General features: G+C 40.4%; 1 pseudogene; it reads left to right on the top strand.

Moving 5' to 3' along the window:
* Positions 1-326: 326 nt before the first annotated feature.
* On the top strand, positions 327-14598 carry LOC148509331 (olfactory receptor 1496-like; annotated as a pseudogene).
* Positions 14599-15740: the final 1142 nt, after the last annotated feature.

Raw genomic sequence — 15740 nt, 5'->3', positions numbered from 1 at the left:
TCATCACATATAAGAGTCTGGCTGTAACTTGACCCAGGAAATGGGGAAGCAATCTCTATTCTTTGATCAAGTGTGTGTGTGTGTGAGAACTGGTGTATACTGGTTCTGCAGTTGCAAAGCAGAGAAAGAAAGGGGGAGAGATAGAAGGGTGAAGTTTCAAGACAGGAGACATCTTTGGGGAATTTTCCTATAACACTCCCACCATTGTCAACTGGCTTTGTCCAGTTTGGTTGAAAGCGATACAATGCTTCCTGGGTTTCTGCAACTTCTACCACCAGTTCATCAGGAACTACTAATCTATCGCAGGTCATTTTACTGCTCCTACCATGAAGGGTCAAGATACCCAGGTGTGGTCTTCTGAGGCAGAAGAAGCTTTTGACCTTCTAAAGCAGAGTTTTATTTCAGCACCCATTCTAAGACAACTCAATTGTGATCAACCTTTTTTCCTGGTGGTGGACACCTCCACGATTGGACTTGGTAAAGTGCTTTCACAGAAAGAAGAAGAGGGCAAGTGGTATTCCTGTGGCTTTATTTCCCATAAGTTATCTGCTCCAGAGAGGAAATATGTCCTCAGGGATAAAGAACTTTTAGACATCAAGTTGGATCTTCAAGAATGGCAATACTCATTGGAGGGAGAAACATTTCTGGTGACAGTTTATACTGATCACAAGAACCTGAAATACCTCAAAACAGCCCACTGCCTAAACTACCATCAGTCCAGATGGTCATTATTCTTCAATCAGTTCAATCTGGTGATTACCTACTGTCCAGGTAACAAAAACATTAAAGCCAATGCCTTGCCCGAGCATTCAGTTCTGCTGAGGTAGAGGCAGTAAGAGAAGACAAAGTCTTCATCCTGTGTCATGCCAACAGTAAAGCATCCTGAGACCATTCACAAGTGGGGTTGCTTCTCAGCCAAGGGAGTGGGCTCACTCACAATTTTGCCTAAGAACGTAGCCATGAATAAAGAATGGTACCAAAACATCCTCCAAGAGCAACTTCTCCCAACCATCCAAGAACAGTTTGGTGATGAACATTGCCTTTTCCAGCATGATGGAGCACCTTGCCATAAGGAAAAAGTGATAACTAAGTGGCTTGGGGAACAAAACATCAACATTTTGGGTCCATGGCCAGGAAACTCCCCAGACCTTGATCCCATTGAGAACTTGTGGTCAATCCTAAAGAGGTGGGTGGGCAAACAAAGACCCACAAATTCTGACAAATTCCAAGCATTGATTAGGCAAGTATGGGTGGCCATCAGTCAGTATGTGGCCCAGAAGTTAATTGACCGCATGCCAGGGTGAATTGCAAAGGTCTTGAAAAAGAAGGTTCAACACTGCAAATATTGACTCTTCGCATACTGTAAACTTAATGTACTTGTCAATAAAAGCCTTTGACACATATGAAATGCTTGTAATTTTACTTCAGTATACCATAGAAACATCTGACAAAAATGTCCAAAAACACTGAAGCAGCAAACTTTGTAAAAACCAATACATGTGTCATTCTCAAAGTTTTTGGCCATGGCGATATATATATATAACAAAATATTTAAGCTTGGAACCCAGCATCAAGAGTCCTCATTTATTACAAAATAAGTTCAAGACCCATATTCCATGATTTTTGAATCATTATTTAGCAAGCAGTCCATTCATTCAGGAAATCATCCATATAATATGATCCTATATGCATTTAATTGACTCTTGTAAATTATTTTTAATTATGTTCAAGAACTTTCCATTTATGTTATAAAATGTTGAAAAAACATTATTTCATTTAAGAAGGAGTTCCCTTTCATTTCCACACTCACATGCACACTAAAGGCCTGATTCAGAGCCGGACGCTCTTTCAGAACGCTCGCTCTGAATCAGTGCCCTCCCTCTCTATTTTTAGAGTGGCCTCCTGGCCACTCGCATAGCTGTAGGTGACCACCCACAGCTATAGCGAGCGGCCAAAAAGATGATCACGATGGTCAAGACCATCGCAACCATCGGGCTTGCGTCGAGACCCTTGTGGTAGGGTCTCATTGCCGCAAGCCCTGGAGTGCTTTCGGCTCTATCAGAGCCGAAAGCACTCCCACTGACATCACTTGTGATGTCAGTGGGGCCGGCCCCAGACGGTAGGCATTCCCATGGGAACGCCTCCATCTGGACAGCCACGCCCCCGGCATGCCCACCAAAGGGGGTGTGCTGTCACTCACCATCGACAGCACGCCCCCTGTGTAGCGAGACCTATAGCGACGGCTTCCCCGTCGCTATCCGGATCTCGCGCATGCGAATGACGGAGCCGCCTCCGTCGTGCGCATGCGCACTGGGCTAACATCGGCCCGCTTGCGAGGGCTCAGCGCTCACGAGCGGGTCTGAATTGGGCCCTAAGTTCCATATTCCTCTCAAACCATATGTCATTCCATTGTGGTGCACTAGTTGCATGTTGGCTTGTATTGTATGTTCAGGCACACTTTCTATGATGCCTTTGAGGTTATAGCTCTTATAAATGTTCAACCTTTCCTGTAACTGTGCTGGAGCAGCAGGTATCCATTCTATGCAAAATATCTATAAACTTCTTCCATTTTCTGGATTGATATTTCAGCTGATGCTTAAGACTTTGGGGATGATTCAAGTCCAGATGGTATAGCACAGCCACAAGGAAAAAGCTGCGCAATACTGTCCAACAAATATTAAAATATTGCAGGAGGTGTCTGTAGGAAGCAGATGCATTAGCAATCCAAGTGCAGCGTCCATAGATGCTGCCTCAGATCATCATCGTAATCATCGGTCTGATGAGTGAAGCACTGGCCAGTCTGAGTAAGCTTCAGCTTGCTCAGGCTGGCAGCCTGCGAGGCCAGGAAATCTGCAACATGCCCCAATTTGCGGGAATGCTGGCCAGGCACCCCCTCACTCTGCCTCCCAAATGCCGCATTATGTCAATCATGCTGTGGCTTGGGGGATTTGAGAGCAAGAACGCAGGACCCATTCTGCACATGCGCAGTTTTTCAATAATCTGAAAACTGTGTTAAGTCCCTTAATAATATCTGGACCTGAATCAGGCCCTTTGTTTGTTATCTGCCTGCCCTGACCCTAACTTGTTCTTTGACTCTGCATCTCTGACTTCTATTACTCTACTGAGGATTATGACTTTGAGTAAAGACATAAAGACCAGGGTGCCATGCTGTGGCCATTGATTAAAGTGCAATTCCCATAAATAATTGGGTTCAAGCCTTTGCTGTGCTAACATAAAACATTGCTGTTCAAATTTCACAGCTGGCCTTCATACAGTGCATTGCGGGTTACTAAGGGGCATATTCATTTGGGGGCAAGATTTAGCAAGGTGAAAAACCTCATGCCCCTGCGCCCATTTTTGGATTACCACAGATATGCGATTAAAAAAAAGTGGTTGCCGGGGTTTCAAAGTTGAAAACCACAGAGAGTGTAAAATAATTAAATAAATTATACTCACCTGTCTGGGGTCTCAGGTGGCTTCCGCGGATCCCAGTGGCGTCCCCTCCATCTTGTGATTGGGGCGGGGGCTGCTGGGAGGCTCCAAGGGATGCTGGGAGGCACAAGGGCTGCTGGGAGATATAATTCTCCCAGCGCTGACTATACTGAGAATACACTCATGGGGTTCACTCAAACACACACTCATGCACACACGTACGCACTCATACACACTTAAAAACACTCACACACATTCACATACTCACCCTGCTGCAGAAGACCCAGCTCCTGACATTGGCTACAGAAGACATCGCTTCAAAAGGTGAGTAATTAAGGACTGATTAATCTAATTGGAAACTTTTAATTGCTTAATTAGTCCTCAGGTAATGTGTCAAAATCACTGCTTCCCATTTTCAGTCATCTAATTGAACAACAAAACCCAGTTGGTGTGGGAGAAACCCCGCACTGTGGGGGTTTTAATATATCCCACCCGCAAATGGATTCTTCCCTAAGAGTTTCTGGTCATTGGATTTCCATAGCAGCTGCCCATTTGCTGTTCCCCCTGCTCATTTCTGAACAATACTGGGCAGGGCTGGCTGGAGGAATGTTCGACCAGTGCATTCGAACAGGGGCACCACTTCATAGAGGGCGCAACCCTCCCAGCCATTCCAGATTTCAGTGGGACAGTCCCGTTTTTTGTGCACTGTCTCACTGTTCCACTCATGGGACGAAGTGTCCCGTGGGTGGTCGGAAGGTTGGGCACCTCCAGCACCACAGCTGTGCAGCATTGCCAGCCCCAGAGAAGAGGAATGGATGCAGAAACAGAGCTGGGGGTAGCCCAGCTACTGACGTAGTGCTGGACTCACCCCCAGCTTGATGTTAACAGGAGGCATGCCATACGGGCACGCCCCCAAATAAAGCCATTTAGTGGGTGTGGCCTATGATAATTGGGCCACGCACCTGGAGCCGACCCTGCTACTGGGCTTAACTTACTGCTCATTGCTACCTGTCACAGGGCCATGACTTAAATAAACTGTACCAGAGAAGCACAATAATCAGTATCAATCAGTAACAAGATACATAATAGAGTCAAACAGTGGCGGCTCCAGGGGTGGGGCTGCACCACAGTCCAAAATTCAAATAGGGGAACCACTTCAACTGGCAGTGAGTCCCGGCCATTTATGTTTGGCTTTGTTTGAAATGGCAGTTGGTGTTGCTCCCCTATTTGAATCTTGGACTGCGCTGCAGCCTCACCTCTGGAGCCTCCACTGGAGTCAAACATGCATGTCAATAAAGGACATATTCAATATCTTTGTAGCTTTGTATCTTTTTTTAACATGTTTCTTTACGAGAGATTGAGCAATATAGCTTTTGAGATTCAGAAGTGAAACCTTGCTATTATTTAATTAGAAGTAGTGTATAAATGATTCCCACATAGCAAAATTCTCTGGAGTTAGGCCATTTAGGATAAACTCCCTCGTGGTACAGAATATCAAAAAATAGGAAATCTACCTTCATGTTATTACACTTCTACCACTTCTATGTGGAGAGAACAGCAACAGGTAAGAATTAAACTTAATTTCTGTGACAACTATAATACTGTACATGAGAATGAGTCTGTACTGTAGCTCATCTCATTAATAACCCCAGACATGGAGAACCAATGGCTTTATTACCAGTATACCATAAGTGGTTCTGCTAGTGATGAATACCTGGCTGCCTGATAGCATTAATGGGGAAAGTATTGCTAATATGTTAAATGATTAAGCACAAAAAGCAAACATTTTAGGGTCGGATTTATACACTTTATGATATCTGTATTTTTTTTTTATTTGTATCATTAAAGTACAATTTAAAATTTACAAGGTGATTTAGAAAGCACAGTATTACAATTTACTATTGCAAATGATTTCTTGGTTTACAAACTATTAGATTACAGTATATCAATTTATTTTAATTAAAAACACTTGAATATAGGCTGAATTTTAAAAAATCCACATACAGATTTATATTGTTACACTTTTAACTTTGCAGCTGGAGTAGAGTTTAGAGTTTAAACCTCTTTGTAGGTTGCCAGTACTGGTGTGGTCAACTGTACCTGCCCAGGAGGTTAAAAACATAACTATAGAAGTCTGAATGGATATATTAATGAAAGCAATAAGAATGTAGTGCAAAGTATTGGAACAACTTGCATATATATCAAAAGTATTTAGAATATGGGTTAGATGATAGACATAGGGTTGTGGGTTGCTGATGAGACTTTGTAGGATATTTCATACACACATTACGCACGTAATCTAACTGATAGTGTGTGCAGGTGAGGGTCTTCCTTATGTCTGTTTTAAATAATGGTGGTATTATATTCTGAGGTTAAATTATGCTGTCTGTTGTATATGCACTTGTATTAGTATGCAGAATAATCCTTAGCTGGTATATTGTTTTTCTTTTATCTAACTGTACTAATTTTTTAATATATCATAACTCACTTGGCCTGGAAAATAGTACTTGGAAAATATTTTAGTTACTATAATCTATAAAGTTATGCATTAAATAGGCTTGTCATAGCATACAGTTAGACATTTCCATATCCCTACATATAGTCTATTTCTATAATATGCCTTGTAATTGTTGAATTCTATGACTTGATATTGGAAAATAAGAAGTTATGTTTTTTAAATCAGCTGCTATCCAGCTGCTCAGCTACTCAAACTGGAACTTAAATACAGGTGAAATTAATAACGTAGAGTCTTTATATTCTAGTTTATGTAATTAATATATTATACTGATTACTTAGAGCCATTAGAATTGAAATAGACTTATTTTAAGTTATTACAGTATTTACAATTTAACTCCAAATGCTGCTGTATCTAGGTCTACAAACTATAAGTTTGATTGTATGAATGTGTGACACTCAATCAAATGCATCAGTGTTAAAATGAGTGTGAATTTTGACAAGTGGAGTGGAGGGGGAGTGGGCAGAGAGAACCTAGGGCATACATATGGATCATTATTAGCCATAATTTTAAAAGTTATTGGTGTATACTAGATTTGTATTTTTTATTGTATATAGTTGCCTTTTTATTTTTTTTATTTATTTGTTTCATAAATAAAGAACCATTTTCATTACTTGTCATTAGCACCATTGTTGCAGGTGCAACAATGTCAAATCAGTATGCATGCTGTGTATTTGTATAACACTGTTGAAGTCATCTATGAATATCACACAATGCACACTGAAAACAACTTTGGTTTGTCACTACTACACATGGATGGGATTACCAGTGCACTTTTAGGTGGATAATTACATTTCACTCTTATTAAATACTTCAGAGTGAAACTATGTGTGTGGAGGGGTGAAAAAAATATTAGTGCATTCTGTAAATCTTATCCAAAATCCTGACAATTTAGCTCAATTAGCATTTTAGTTTAGTTAGAAATGAGACTCTAACTGAGAGTGCCACATTGGAATGGTAATCAAACATTAATGTAATCCAAATTTCTTCCAATTTACTTGTGCCATGAGATGGAGATTACCGCTGACCCAGAGTTTCCTATAATACTAGTATTTCTGCTTTCTTCACAGATGTCTCCATATCTGGAACACACTGAGAATCTCCCTGCAATACACTCAGTGCAACAAGGAGTACCCAGTCTAAGTACAGAAAATAGAAGCACTCCTCAGGCTGTGTCTTCTCTGGCCTCTCATCCGCTGTCCAATGCATGCAAACAGTATACAGCAGAAGCGGTGAGACACTTCAACTCTTGGCTCTGACATGTCTCTTCTCTCTTTCCCTTCATCCAGACATCTGATGTATTTACAAGTATTTTAGGCTCAACAATGTGATTTAATTGTGCAATCTTGTATAGATACAATGCTTTTATATATTTGATATTAATACCAACACTGCATTGAAATACTGTACTTCATCCCGGTGTCTCATACACTATGCCTGGACACCTGATGTACCAACCAAAGATATTTGGAGCAATTTGTTATATTTTTGAGATTATTCAATTTCAGCAGTATGTAATATAGTTTTTTGCCTTATGATGAAGTTACATGTTCATAAGTAACTGTGTTATGATATCATCAGTCGCAATGTACAGTACTCTGTGGAAACATCACTGATTATGTAACAATCACTGGGTAAATGCAATTGTGCTATTCTGAAAACAGGACATCTTAAATTGCACATTGGGGGAGATGTATTAAGCCTTGGAGAGAGATAAATGCAAATAAATAAAGTATCAACCAATCAGCTTCCAGCTGTAAAATTACAGTTAGAAGCCAGTTTGTTTGGTACTTTATCTATCTCCACTTTATCTTTCTCCAAGACTTGATACAGTACATCTCCTCCATATAATTGTGGACTAGATGTGATAAACTGACACACTGTTGAGCCTGTTATTTGGACAAAACAAAGATGGATGCCTATGGCTAGTACAACATGGAGCAGGTAGGAAGTTCATCTGCCTTGGAGGTGTGGTGGAAGTGTTAACTTGCTAGATGTAGTCAGGGCTGGTAGAAAATGGCCAGGAAAATACTCTATGCAGGGGCACTCACAGGTTATAATAATGTAACTTTTAATATTTTTCCATAAAATGTATATTACTTGTAAATAGTTAGGATAGACTCACACTCATTAAACATAAAAATCAGGATATAGGCCTAATGTTGGGATAAATAAATATCCTAAAGGAAAATGAAATCCAGGTCTAATAGAAATTATATAGTGCTAGCTGTGTTGGTGTTGATAACTAATCACAATCACCTACAGGGTGTAAACAACGTGGGATGAAAGAAAGGGGTAAAATATATAACAAAATAAGTTAAAATAAATAATAGAGGTTAGATACTAAGGGGTTTATGTATCAAGCAGTGAAAAGCATGGATAAGTGGACCAGTGGAGAAGTTGCCCATAGCAGCCAATAAGAGCCTACTTATTATTTTCCAGACTGCACTTGATAAATGTTACTTCAAAGCTGGTTGGTTGCTATGGACAACTTAACCACTGGTCTACTTCTCAATGCATTTCACTGCTTGATACATAAACTCCTTAAAGTTTAAAATACTGCATCACAGTAGTAATATGAAAAGATTCCACTGGTAATATTCCAAATATATATACAGCCTCACACTAAAACTAAAAGGAAATTCTCATATACATAATTTTGAGGTTCACTATTGGTCCTTTCACATTATACTAATTGATGCCAGCCTCGCAGATCTTTGACAGACCTTCACCTTCACATGTTCATCCCCTAACTCCCAGCGTTGTAACAACAGAGCTAGAGGCAAAGGCCCTCATTCAGAGCCGGACGCTCTGAGCAGAGCGCTCGCTCTGAATGAGGGCCATTCCACATAAAAATGGAGCGTCCTCCTGGACGCTCGTATAGCTGTGGGTCACCACCCACAGCTCATACGAGCGTGCAGGATGATGGCCGCAATGGTCTTGACCATCGCGACCATCGCCACTGCGAGCCGGAGCCTGCGGTTGAGTTTCTCAACCGCAAGGCCAGGAGTGATTTTGGCTCTATCAAAGCCAAAATCACTCCCACTGACATCACTAGTGATGTCAGTGGGCCGGCTTCTGAAGGTAGGCGTTCCCTTGGGAATGCCCCCATCTGGAGGCACGCCCCCGCACGCCTACCAAAGGGGGCGTGCTGTCAATCAACATCGACAGCACGCCCCCTTTGATCAGACACAACGAGCGAAGGAAAGTCCTTCGCTCGTCGCTTCTGGCGCTTGCGCACGACGAAGCTCCCGCTGTCGTGCGCATGCGCAGTGCAGACCATCGACCCACTTGCGAGCGGACAGCCGCTTGCGAGTGGGTCTGAATCAGGCCCAAAGTTCACAGCCAAACATCATTGTGGTAACATTGGCAATATAAAGGTATGCACTCGTCAAGGATGACATGATTTTGTCATTCTGATTGGATAAGGGCACATAATAGTCACATATGTCGTATGGTCAGGTAACCTAAGTCCAAAAAGTATTGTATCCATATATTGCTGTATACATTTTATTAAACAAAATAGCAAGGGTAGGAAGTAGAGATTTATGTTTCCTCTAATTATATATCATGGCCAACATGTTTCTATATTAGAAAAATGAGCAGAGAAACATAAATACTTATGTAGTGAGTTATGTCCCTGTGATGTAAAACTAATGTTTCTCATGTGTAATTCTGTTAAATTACATTATTTATATACAGGATTTAATGGTACAACAATCATATAAGATATTATTGTGCTATATCTCCTATCCCAAGATATCACATTTTATTTATTTATTTATTTATTACCAGTTATTTATATAGTGCATACATATTCCGCATCGCTTTGCACAGAATATTTGTCCATCCACATAAGTCCCTGCCCCAGTGGAGCTTACAATCTATATTTCCTATCACATGCACACACACATATACACTAGAGTTAATTTTGTTGGGAGCCAGTTAACCTACCAGTGTATTTTTAGAGTGTGGGAGGAAACCAGAGTACCCGGAGGAAACCCACGCAAGCACAGAGAGAATATACTAACTCCACACAAACTCCACACATTTTATGTTTGTATGGAAAAAAGGGAATATTAAAATTACCCATCAAAATTGTGTGTTTGATGATGTAAAAATACCTGGCATGTGGGTGATAACTGTGTAAGTTATAATCAGTGTAACTATATAAAGAAGATGGTGAGCCCCTTAATGTGTATTATTAGTAACAGCGTCATAATGGAAAGGACAGAGGACAAAGTTAGAAGAATAAAATGAGATGAGTCCCTAATATGTATTTATAACAGTGTCAAAAGGCTAAAATGCATCAAGGACAGTGTTAGAAAAATAAAATTATACTAAGAGTGTCTAATTAAAAATAGTGATTATGAGTTAGAAGGTGGGGAATGTGTGAATTGTATTTTCTAAGTGGCGTAACCATGGAAAACTATTAGACATGTTATGCCCTCTGCTTAAAATTAGTCGTGAGGAAGATCACAGATAGGAGCTGAAGCTGATATATTCATTGATGTCGTGTGGTGTTTTAGTGCCCAAATTGAAGGTCCTTTGGCTTTATTTTTATTAAAAGTTCCTTGGTAAGATTACCTCCTCTAATACCTAGTGAAACCCTCTGCAGGCCAAGTGCTTTACAATCTTTAATGGAATGATGTACAGTGTGAGAGTGTCTGGCCACTGATGTTAGCTTTCTAATTTTTTGAAGATCTAATGTGGTATTCTTTATATTTTATGTTCTAGGATTCTTTGCTTTAGGCAGCGTGTGGTCATATCCCTATATCTAAGATGGCAGCTGCATTCTCTGCAGTAGATTACCTCCATCATGTTATAGAGAGTCATGTAGATTTCTTACTTTCTGCCAACTCATTGCTACTTTATCATCCATAAGGAGAATATGCCACTGTTTTTGGACTATTCTTTTGAGGCCTTTCCATTCCCTGCAGAAATTACCATCTAATCAGATTTGTTTTTCTCTTTCTTGTCCTTCTTCCTAGGGAAAATCAGATGATCACTTACTGTTTGTGATGTGAAATGACGTGTTTGTTTAAGTTTATTCCTATACCCCCAGTCAAGGAGCCTGATAATTTAATTACATTTTTTTGTTATAATGGAGCGTACACACGGTCAGATTTGTCAGACTTGTCAGATTTGTCAGACTTGTCAGATTTGTCAGATGAACGATTGAACGATTAAACGATTTGAACGATTTTACCAAAGTTTTGAACGATCTGAACGATTTGAACGATTGAACGATTTTTGACTGCATTAAAATGAATGGAATCGTCCAAGTCTGACTGCAAACACATCAGATATCAGAAATCGTTATCTGACCATCGGGAACGCGCATCGTTGATCGTCCATCGTTCAGGCATGTCAGATATGAACGATTTTCCTTCAGATATGAACGACTGAACGATTTTTAAATCGTTATCGTTCATATCTGAAGGAAAAATCTGATCGTGTGTATGCACCATTAGTTCCATCATCAGAGTTATTTCATCTGACTCTTCACCTTTTGGGATATTTTTGAGTGTGGGTGGGGAGTGAGCACTTTGGTGGTGAAGCAGGATATTTGTGGCTGTCTTCTTCCTGTATACTGTAGATCAGTTCTTATGGAGCTTTCCATTTCCAATATAAGCCATACATCCAGGAAGGTGACACATTAGTCTGAGAGTTAGATTTATGTTATTCAGAGTAGTGATAAATTCCAGCAATTCTGTATTTCCTCCATTCCATATCAACAGAATCTTATTGATCTACCATAACCAGGTACTTACCTGGTCAGTATATCTTTCATTTTTACCACAACAACATGGGCTACGCATATAAAAGTTGCAGATGACGTATAATGGAACTTGGCATGAAGAGCCCTTCTTACACAGATGTACTAATGTCATTCACCAAATCGATTAATGTAATGTGGTAGCACAATTTATTTTGGTTCACATAGTTTCAATAAAATAATAACATCATGTGGTAAATTTACTAAGTGCTGTCTTTTGCAAGGGGCCTCTTTTTAATGTGTTTAACCCCAACATTTAAAACTGTAATGATATTAAAAAAAGAACATGCTATGTGGCATTTCTCTTCTCCCCCACCCCCTATATACATGTATATTGTATTATAGATATGATGTTGAATTATTACACAGGATCTCTAAAAAGGATGCAGTTAAAATACAGTTGGAGGGGATTCAGGCAGTCAGAATGCCAGAGCTGGAATCCTCACACCTATCAGAATCCCAGCATCGGCATACTGACAGCTGAAATCCTGAAGGTAAGTAGCGGGGTTAGGGGGAGGGTTAGCGTTAGAGTTAGGGTTAGGCACTGGGGGGATGGTTAGGTTTAGGGTGCAGGAAGGAGGAGATTAGGGTTAGGCATCGGGGAGAGAGGGTTAGGGTAGGGTTGAGGGGAAGGGTTAGCATACCTACTGTCAAAGTGTTGGTAGAGCCCTGTCGGGATTCTGGCATTAGGATTATGACCACTGGGATACCGAACGCTGGCATTCTGTACCCATCCCCAATAAACTATTATTATTTGTGGGCTATGAGTTTGTTTTAGAGTTGTATTCTATTGCACAGCTGCTATGACTTTGTACACAGAGGACCTCATTCAGTGCCGCTCACAAAATGCGAGCGCTCGCTCTGAATGAGGGTGGCCACATCTAAAAAATTATCTGGCCTCCTGGCTGCTCGCTAGGCCAGAGAGCTCTCCCACTGACATCACTGGTGATGTCAGTGGGGCCACCACAAACTGCAGGTATTCATTTCGGAATGCCTCCGTTTGTGAAGCCACCCTCCCACCACGCCTACAAAACGAGAGTAGCTGTGGATCAACATCGACAGCCACCCCTTTTGTAGTGAGCCCCGGAGCGAGATCATTTCTCTCTCGCTCCGGGGCTTGCACATGCACAGTGCGGCTGCAGCACGTTAGCAGAGCCCAGCATCGACCCACTTGTGGGCGCTCAAGCGCTTGCAAGCAGGTCTGAATGAGAACCAGAGTCTGAGCAGTAAAATGCTAATGTGGCAGGAGGAGGAGTCTCTTGTAAATAGATTCCTCTTGCCGGCTTCTGTGATCCACTACATGAACATCGGCCATCTGAATAACCCCCTGGTTACTGAGGATGGGCGTGAAATTCATGCTTCCGTGTACAGTGAATCATCAAAGATGCAGATGCTGGCATTGGCAAGCCCAGAAAATAGATCTGAAAACCACTCTTAAATATTATGGTTTTGGTTTTGGTCAAACCACCCTCATGTGTTTTGGTTCAGTTTTGGATTTGGTTTTGGATTTCGTTAAACTTAATAAAAAAACTGCTAAAATCATGTAATTTGGACCTTTTTACAAGCATTCCAATACCGAGATCCAGTTTTTAGATTTGAGTTTTGAACTTACAGGAAGACCAGAGCCGTGACTCGGTTCTACTCGGAACCCCCAAATTCAGGAAAAGGAAACCACTCATCTCTATATAGAGCCCAGCTTCCTAAAGCATCTAAATATGATTTATGTTGTTCAAATACTGTAGGTGCTTGTTGCATATGCAGCTCTATAGGTGATATCTATAGTAACAATTCTGATTTATGTGATATTTTAGATGACAACATATTAATGAGTAGTTTTAATTTTGTTTTATCTTCCATTTGTACTCAGAACATTTCTATCAGGACATAAAATGGATGGAGTATTATTAAATGGCACCTCACAGATTGAATTCCACATCCTTGCATTTTCCACATCCGAAAATGGGCAGATTTTGCTTTTACTAGCAGTTTTAGTGATATATCTGTTAATCCTTACTGGTAACCTTGTTATTATATTACTAGTGTGTTTTGTGTCCCAGTTACACACATCCATGTACTTCTTCTTATGTAATCTGTCTGTATTGGATATCTTATATGTCTCCACCACTCTCCCCAAGCTGCTGTATATCACTCACACCGGTGACCATGCTGTGTCTTACACTGCCTGCATAGCCCAGTTATATTTATTTCTTTTGTTTGCTGATACTGAGGGTTTCCTACTAACAGCAATGGCCTTTGATCGCTATGTAGCAATATGTTTCCCTCTACATTACTCGCTCATTATGAGTAAACATGTTTGTGCCTTATTAGCGTTTCCTGCATGGTTTATGGCTGCCATCAATGCTTTAATATTTACTTGGTTTGTAAGTGGCTTACGTTTCTCTCATTTCAATGAAGTCAACAATTTCTTCTGTGACATAAAAGCCCTTCTTATCGTCTCCTCCAGTGACACCACATTCTTAAAAAAATTTATTATGTTAGATACGATAGTAATCGGGTTTGCTCCCTTTACATTGATCTTGACTTCCTATGTCTGCATCATTTCCACCATCCTCAAAATTCAGTCGCTCAAGGGAGACGCAAGGCATTCTCAAGCTGTACTTCCCATGTAACAATTGTTGTAATGTACTATGGCTCGGCCATTACCTTGTACTTACAATATTCTCAAGACCAAGACAAGCTGTTATCAGTGATGTTTGCTACTTTGCCTCCAATGCTAAACCCACTAGTATACAGTTTGCGGAATAAAGACATCCGAAAAGCTATGACAAGAGCAATCCATGGCCAAGAGAACATGCCTAATACTGTACATAGAAACAAAGGAATGACCCTTTTAAAAATGTTAAATATTTGAATTAACTGTGGGCCCGATTCAGAAATGTATGCAAACCCAATGGTATACATCCATCTCTGTTGTTTCTTGACCTGTGTATGTGCAGAAACTGTATGGCGCATGTTGCGGTATCTTTCTGCTACCCCTAACACAAAGTTAGTATAAATAATAATGAATTAATGAAGGAGACTATTCAAGATTAACTTTAATAGGACCCACCTGCAGGAATTGACTATACCTGTAAGATATAGACAACATGACCTACAGACTATCGGGTGAGGGCTTGCTTAGTTTTTTCACTTCCAGTTCTCCCATTCATCAGAAAAAGGGACTATACATATAATATGAATAATATATATGATAATATATTAGATTACATGGGCATATACATAATATTTAATCCATGTACCTACCAGAAGTAGGGATCAATAAATACAGTTTCATGCTAACAATTGTAACCGGTACAGCACACAAAATACCATTACTAATATACTACAATGATAACATAACTGTGGAACCCAAGGTTTACATCATGCTATTTCCTATCTACAAAGGAGCACCACACCCCCGATTTTAGGATATGTACAAATAATACAGATTGCTGGCTACAAAAGGACTAATCAATGGAATACAGGCCAACCAAATATGGTGCCGTTATTATTATGAGGCTATACTGCCTGTGCATAGGGAATCAGAACACTATTAACATCCCATGTAATAAAGACCAACCAAAGATGGCCGCCTCCACAGGTGAAGCCCGGATTAAAAACAATAGAGAAATCGGTGCATAGGGAGACATAGGAGAACTGATTAAGAATCCACTATACCACCGGAAATAAGAATGTCTGTGGACAGGACTGAGCTAACGCAGCGACACTTAGACAGCATTTACTTACTGCACATGCGTGACAGCCAGAACCCGGATCACTGATGAGGATGCTAACTATAAAGTATGGTAAGAGAACACCAGCAGCCATTTTCCCATAAAAAAGTCCCAAAAAGAGACGAAACGCATTGGAGGGATTCACAAATTTGCTTGTGATTTTATACTTATATTTATATTTTGTATTGGACTATCACTGATACTTGTTATCAATTATTGTTACTTAAAATAGATTGATTTACAATTTGAGCCTTAGTACTCAATTATACTCCATACCTGG

This window comes from Taudactylus pleione, unplaced genomic scaffold (genome assembly GCF_031769625.1).
Source record: "Taudactylus pleione unplaced genomic scaffold, aTauple2 ptg000329l, whole genome shotgun sequence".
Taxonomy (NCBI): Eukaryota; Metazoa; Chordata; class Amphibia; order Anura; family Myobatrachidae; genus Taudactylus; species Taudactylus pleione.
Note: the sequence above shows the minus strand (reverse complement) of the source record. Positions and strands in the feature narration are given on the sequence as shown.